Genomic DNA, 7,661 nt, shown 5'->3' on the forward strand with positions numbered 1-7,661 from the left:
GTGGGGGTAGACGCGGCCCGGGCGGATCATGAAGGTGATGGATCCGCATGTTGCCAGCTCGGTGGAGTTCCGGATCTTCTCCTTCTTGACGGTGAAATAGTATTGAAACAGAGGAAGCTCGGGAGTTACCCGGAGATGGCCCTCGCACAGGGTGACGTGATTGCTGATTGCAAGCACGCTGTTTGGAGAGATGTTGTGGGGTTGGAGCCCGTAAACCTTCAGGATCTCCAGGAAGAAGTCCGAAGGCGGAAACGAAAAACCCCGCTCCACCAGTGCCTTCGTCAGCACCATCTCATTGTCCTCCGGAGCTGGGGCTAGTTCGTCAGGAACCGACCTCCAGCTTCCGGGTTGCAGGAAGCCCTCCGTCTCGAGGTTCGTCAGCTCCGTCTTGGTGGTGGTGCAAGGCCACCATTTTCCCCTGGCTTCAGCATCTCGTTGGCGAGCCTTTGATTTTTTGGCAGCGGCCTCTTCCGCCTTGTGCTCCGCCTGATCCTCCCTGGAGGCCTTTTCCAGGGTTAAGGCGTCGACGGCGGATATTTATAGGCCGGCGGGACGAGATTCGTGCTCCGCATCCTGTGGTCGGAACGCAAGCGTCGCACCGTTGGATGCGTGACACGTGTCCTAAACCCTAAGCGGTAAAAATGGCTAGAGATAAGTTACCGCACAAATCGCGCGAAAATGGCGCCAGAATTGGCGGAACCGTTTGAGTCTTTTAAGATTCCGGGTAATTGCGTGAGGATAAGTTGGCTCTCATTCGCGAGCAAGGAGAAACCCGGAAATGTTCTTTGGAACGTCGATGGATGAAGTCCCACAGGATGGGGGCATTTTCCGACTATAAGTTGGAAAAAGAAGAGAATGTGAAGTTGGAGTTCTTCAAGTTTCTCCGCGTTACCAACGTTTGCTGGAGATCATGATGGACTAGCAAGGCGGAAACAGCAGGTGAAACTCGGAGAACTCTGGAGGCTACTGTTGTGGGTATACTTCATGGGTGTACCATCGACAGTGCCTGGATCCGGCAAGCCCGGGTGGCCCACAGATGGTGGTGAGGCATGTGGCCCATCGGGTGGCCCAGTTGCTGTTGATCCTGAAGGAAGATGTCCGGCCCAGGAGCAGGGAGCCGGATCCAACCGACATTGAGGAGGAACCCGGATCCACGGAGGCCCATTAAGGGACCCGGATTCGGTACGACGTAGATGGAAGGGTGGATCATTGGCGTACACGGCAAGACATTGTACCGTAGTTAGGAAACCTGTATCCGGGTAGGGCTCTCCATGTAAACCCTAGATCCGTGCGCCTTTATAAGCCGGATCCTGGGAGCCCTAGAGGCAGAATCTCAACTCATTGTAACAACGCGAAAGCGCCCAGATAATTCCAGACAAGCAGCAGTAGGCCCTGTCATCGTGCAGGTGTTCCGAAGCTGGGTAAATCGCGTACCACCGTCCCGTGTGCACTCCGCCCTATGGCCCCTACTTCTTCTCCCCCTCGTGAGGATCCCTCCTCCGGGGTACCGTCGATTAGGCAACGACATTCGTGGAAAAATAAGACCCTCAGCGTTGATCTCGTCCAATTCCGAGAATATTTCCTTTGTAGGATTTCTGAAACCAAAAACAACAGAAAACAGCAACTGGCTCTTCGGCATCTTGTCAATAGGTTAGTGCCGGAAAATGCATAAATATGGCATAAAGTGTGTATAAAACATGTGAGTATCATCATAAAAGTAGCATGGAACATAAGAAATTATAGATACGTTTGAGACGTATCAGCATGGAACACAAATCCATCATTGAGGAAGAATTTGTTCCATGTTCTACCATCTTTACAATTCAGCAACACATCTTTAAAATCAGCATCATGCAAGTATTGTTCCTTTATAGTTTCTAATCCAAAAATCTTGAAGTCAAGTTGAGATAGCATAGTATAACGGCGTGAAAAAGCATCAACAATAACATTATCTTTACCCTTTTTGTGTTTGATAACATAAGGAAAAGACTCAATAAACTCAACCCACTTTGCATGGCAGTGATTCAACTTAGCTTGACTATGAATATGCTTCAAAGATTCATGATCAGAATGTATAACAAATTCTTTCGGCCATAAATAATGTTGCCAAGTTTCTAATGTCCGAACCAGCGCATATAATTCTTTATCATAAGTAGAATAGTTCAGACTAGGCCCACTCAAATTCTCACTAAAGTATGCAACAGGTTGGCCCTCTTGTAATAACACACCTCCCAAACAAATTCCACTAGCATCACATTCTAGCTCAAAAGTCTGATTGAAATCAGGAAGTTGGAGTAATGGAGCATGTGTTAACTTATCTTTCAGAATCATGAAGCCTTCTTGTTGCGCATCGCCCCACACAAAGGGCACATCCTTCTTGGTAAACTCATTCAGCAGCGCAGCAATGGATCCAAAATCTTTCAGAAAGCACCTATAGAAACGAGCGAGGCCAATAAAACTCCTCACCTGTGTGACCATCTTTGGCTGCGGCCAACTCTCAATTGCATCAATCTTGGCTGGATCAACTTCAATTCCATGCGCAGTAACAACATAGCCAAGAAATGCAACTCGATTGGTGCAAAAGGTGCACTTCTCAAGATTACCATACAAACGGGCATCACGTAAAGCATTGAAAACAACACGTAAATGATCCAAATGATCCTCCAAATATTTGCTATAAATCAGAATATCATCAAAGTATACCACCACAAAACGTCCAATAAAAGCACGAAAAACTTTGTTCATCAGTCTCATGAAAGTCCTAGGTGCATTAGTTAAACCAAAAGGCATTACTAACCATTCATATAAACCAAACTTAGTTTTAAATGCTTTTTTCCATTCATCTCCTAATTGCATACAAATCTGGCGGTAACCACTACGCAAATCAACTTTAAAGAACATAATAGAACCACTCAATTCATCAAGCATATCATCTAAACGAGGAATTGGATGATGGTATCGAATGGTAATATTATTAATAGCTCTACAATTAGTACACATGCGTGAAGAACCATCTTTCTTAGGTACCAAGATAATAGGAACAACACATGGGCTAAGAGACTCACGAATGTACACTTTATCTTGGAGAACCTGAATTTGTCATTGAATCTCTTTGGTCTCTTCAGGATTGGTACGATATGGTGCACGGTTGGGCAACGAAGCTCCTGGAATCAAGTCAATTTGATGTTCTATCCCACGAATAGGTGGTAATCCAGGTGGAACATCTTAAGGAAACACATCAATGAATTCCTTCAAAAGGTTAGAAACAGAAGGCGGCAAAGAAGGAGGCATATCCTCAAATGAAAACAAAACTTCTTTGCAAATAATAGCATAGCATTGAGTAGTGTTCACATCAAGTTCAGAAATATTAGATTTGCTAGCAAGCAAACTAGGATTTTTCAAACGAATTTCAATACTCCCTCCGGTCCTAAATATAAGCCATATAGTGTTTTGAGAAAAATTCCATAATACAAGGTTTACTACGTTGCCCCACTTGTATGGAAAATATTTTTAGTGATTCAATTATGTTTTCTTAGCTTATGCAAAGTCCTTTATTAGCTCACGTTAATTGCCTAGGGTTAATCCTAACCAAACAAGGTTTAATTTTTTCCCAAAAGTGTGTTTCTTAATTTCCATGCCAAAAACTATATGCATGGCTTATATTTAGGACCGGAGGGAGTATTATGGTTCGAATCAGATTTAGTATTAGTCTTATGTGGCACAAAATCTGCAGCAACAATCTGATTTTCACTCGTATGTTTCTCCTCGTTTTTTACTCTACTAGATCTAGCAAGATCATCTTTTAATATTTGTTCAGGAGTCATAGGTTTGAGACCAATTTTATTTCCATCATGCCTAAGAGAATACTGATTAGTTTTACCATTATGAACAGATTTTCTATCAAATTGCCAAGGTCTACCAAGTAACAAAGAACAAGCTTGCGTAGGTACAACATCACAATCAACAAAATCAGAATATGTACCAATAGTAAAATGCACACGTGTAGTTCTTGTTACCTTGAGCTTCCGAGAGCTCTCAAACCATTGAATGTAATATGGATGTGTGCGCTGTCTTGTAGGGAGAGAAAGCTTCCCCACCATGTCAACGCTAGCCAGATTATTACAGCTTCCTCCATCAATGATGATCCTTATAGCTCGCTCTTTTACAACGCCTCTTGTTTTAAACATATTGTGGCGTTGATCAAGCTCAGATTTACTCAATTGCACGCTCAACACACGATGTGCAACTAAGCTCCTGTACTGATCAGCAGTGTCAGCTTCTACCTCCATCTCTCTCTCAGAATCAGAATTGGCACCATCACGTGCAGCAATAAGGGCCAATGTATCTTCATCAAAGTCACTTGCAGAATCATATTCACCATCTTCATGCACCAACATCACACGCTTGGTTCTGCATTCTCTCTCTATGTGTCCAAATCCCAAGCATTTGCGACATTGAATGTCGCGCGTCTTCCCCGTGGAGGCCATCGAAGATGAACTCCGAGGAGGACCAGCAGATGGTGGTGGAGTAACAGCCGGTGGTGCTCGTTATGCAGGCGCGGTGTACTTGGAGGTAGTAGGCACTGGTGCAGTCCCACGAGATGGTGGTACTGATTGTCGCGGAGACCACGACGATGTACGACCTACAGAAACATTAGCTCTTCTCCATGGTGGTTGACGATCTTGCACTTCACGTTCAGCTTTGCAGCCAAGATGAAACAAGCGAGTAATAGTGTTGTACTCCTTATAATCTAAAATATGCTAAATCTCTTTATTCAAACCACCAAAGAAACGTGCAAGCATAGCCTCATTATCCTCTACAATACCACAGCGAATCATGCCAGTTTGCAATTCTTGAAAATAATCTTCTACAAAATTGTTTCCTTGTTCTAAGCGAGACAATTTTTTCAGCAAATCACGTTGATAATGTGGAGGATCAAAACGAGTACGCATAGCAAGTTTTAAACCAACCCAAGTAGTAGGAATATTAGCATGATGTACTCTACAATGCTCAGACCACCAAATAGATGCAAAATCTGTGAACACAAGTAGCAGCACTAACACGCAAATGATCAGGTTAGCGTAAACATGCAAAGCGTTGATCTACTTCAAATTTCCATGTAAGGTATGCATCAGGATTATATCTACCCTCAAATGGCGGAATATTGAGTTTCAATTTAGCAACATGATCATCATCACGTACCGGTCGTGGAGGTTGGCGAGCGTTGCGGTTCAGATGTCGTGGACGACCCAGTGTAGGTTGTTTGACTTCCTTGCCATCCAGCATGTTCTCATCTACCCGCTCGTCCACGTCCCCTTCATAGTCTTCGTATCCTTCATCAGAAGGCGCGTCATGTGCGGCTGCTGCAGCAGGAGCGGTACCCGCAGGCACCTACGCACGAGGAACGCGGCGTGCGCGGCGTCGCACGTAGTCACGAAGTGGCGGCAACCGCGTCAAGAGCTCCTGAAACTTGGCGTCGAGCTTGGAGTTGAAAGCTGCCTCGAGGCCATCCAGCTTGTCCAGCGCATCGGTGAGTTTGGCGTCCACATCACCAATGCGCGCATCGATGTCGCGTGCATGTCCGCCCAAAAGGTGGGTGAAGTGGGCATGAAACTCCTCACTCGTCATCTTGGCCGAGTCAACAGCGGCCGGTGTAGGTCACGTCATGATTAGTACGCAAAAAGCACAAATGTATATGCCTACAAACTACGGAATATGGTGGTTCACGCGCAATTCGTCAAGCAAAATACAAAGCTCTTACAAGTTCTTACCAAACAGGAGGAAGGTGATACGGCAACCAACAAGGATCAGCGTCTCCAAAGATTGCCAAAGCGATTACCAGGTGTCGATACAAAGCACGTGGAGACAATATGTGGAGCTGTAGGAAGTCTTATATATGGTAGCAAAAACAGCAATTGTCAAAACAGCGATGTTGTATTGAAAATATGCTCAACAACGGTACCGTGCTGGTCCTAGGCTAGACCGTACTAGAGACGCGAGCCTAGAACACTAACGAGGTCACAGCGCGGCACACAAGCAACTAGCAACGATGAGGTGGCGATGATGTGGCGAACCGAGATGCGAAAAAGCACTATGATGGCAAGTGTCTCAAACTGATCCCCAAGGTCCAAAATCAGTATAGCCTCGGAAATTTTTTTGTCGGAATTTCTGGAAAGTGCTTCGGAAAGCGTGTAGGCACCAAAAAAATATCGCTATAGCGGCCAGTGATGAAAAGTGATATCCACTGTCGAAAACTAGTGTAGCCAGAAAAAAATTCGGAGGCGATTGCAGACTTTTTTTTGCTCTCCTTCACAATTCTTTACCGGCGGCCGAAACTTATCTCACGGAAAATTTTCTACAGCACGGACGAAATTAGAAGGCAACAACTAAGGAGGAAAAACAATAAAAACTAATTCTACTCGGACTCTGTCGCGGCAGAGAAACAACAACAATCCGTGTCGCGGTAGGAAACGGGGTATATGGTAGATGCGGGTGTATATGGCGATGGCGGAAGTAGATGGCAGGTGTATATGGCAGGTGTATATGGCGATGTAGATATGACGATGGCGGAAGTATGTGGCAGGTGTATATGGCGATGACGGCGGTGATTTGTGTATGGTGCGAGTGGCGGCGGCGTAACTAATATGACCAGAACTCGAAACTCTAAAGGAACTAGACGCTAAGACCAACAACTCGACATGAAGATGCAGACACAAATTCAACTATGCAAAACTGAAAAGACAATGCAAAGACGTGGCAGGGGTTTATGGGACGATATGATCTAAACCCTAACTGTATTTTTTTGGCTTTTTCGTGGTTTATGGGTAAGATGGCAGATGCAATCTACACTAGGAAAACAGTAAAATCTCACCGAGCAACCTGAATTCTGATACCACCTGATAGGGCAAAGGTGGCCGATCTTTCGATGAGAGTATGATAGCGTCGATTTGTTGGTGGAGTTCGTGCTTGACGATCCGACTACACGTGCAAAGCTCGTGCGCCAATGCAATCGCTAGGACAATCTCCAGGAGTTACTGATCTTGCGGAAGCACGATCAGCCTGACCAGCGAGGGTCTTAATTCCTACCTGAAATCGAGAACAAGTAAGAACTAATATTGCAATCAGAATATTGCGGATGAAAGATGAAAGCTTTATTGAATAAGGTGGGATTCCGAATAGTCGGTCTTGTTCTGGGCGTTGGCCTCAAAACTAAAGGTGACGCGACACCATTGAAAGAGCAAAGTCTAAACCCCGGGTTTTGTGTGTTTGATGACAACACTTGAGTAATCTCACCGTGTGCCTTGAGTATCATTGTTAGATTTGCAAGTGCACGGTGACCTCGCTGGACACGTCAAGATCGGAAGACTGAAGCGTAGTTATAGGTTTTCTGGTTTTGTGTGTGTATCGGGAGGTGACATGGCTTGAGAGAAAAAGGGGAGAAAACCAGTTTTTGCCAGACCGGTACTACCGGTACTAGTAGCTGTAGTACCGCTACCCCTACTAGTACCGCCCACGGTACCGCTCTGAGTTCTGCGCTAAAATTGACCCACAGTACGAGTTGCGGTACCTCCGCAGTACCTGGAGCCTCACCAGCGGTAGTACCACCCACGGTACCGCCCAGGTACCGTAACTAGTTACGGAAGTACCGCTCTGGTACCGCT

This window comes from Lolium perenne, chromosome 1 (assembly GCF_019359855.2).
Source record: "Lolium perenne isolate Kyuss_39 chromosome 1, Kyuss_2.0, whole genome shotgun sequence".
NCBI classification, from domain to species: Eukaryota; Viridiplantae; Streptophyta; class Magnoliopsida; order Poales; family Poaceae; genus Lolium; species Lolium perenne.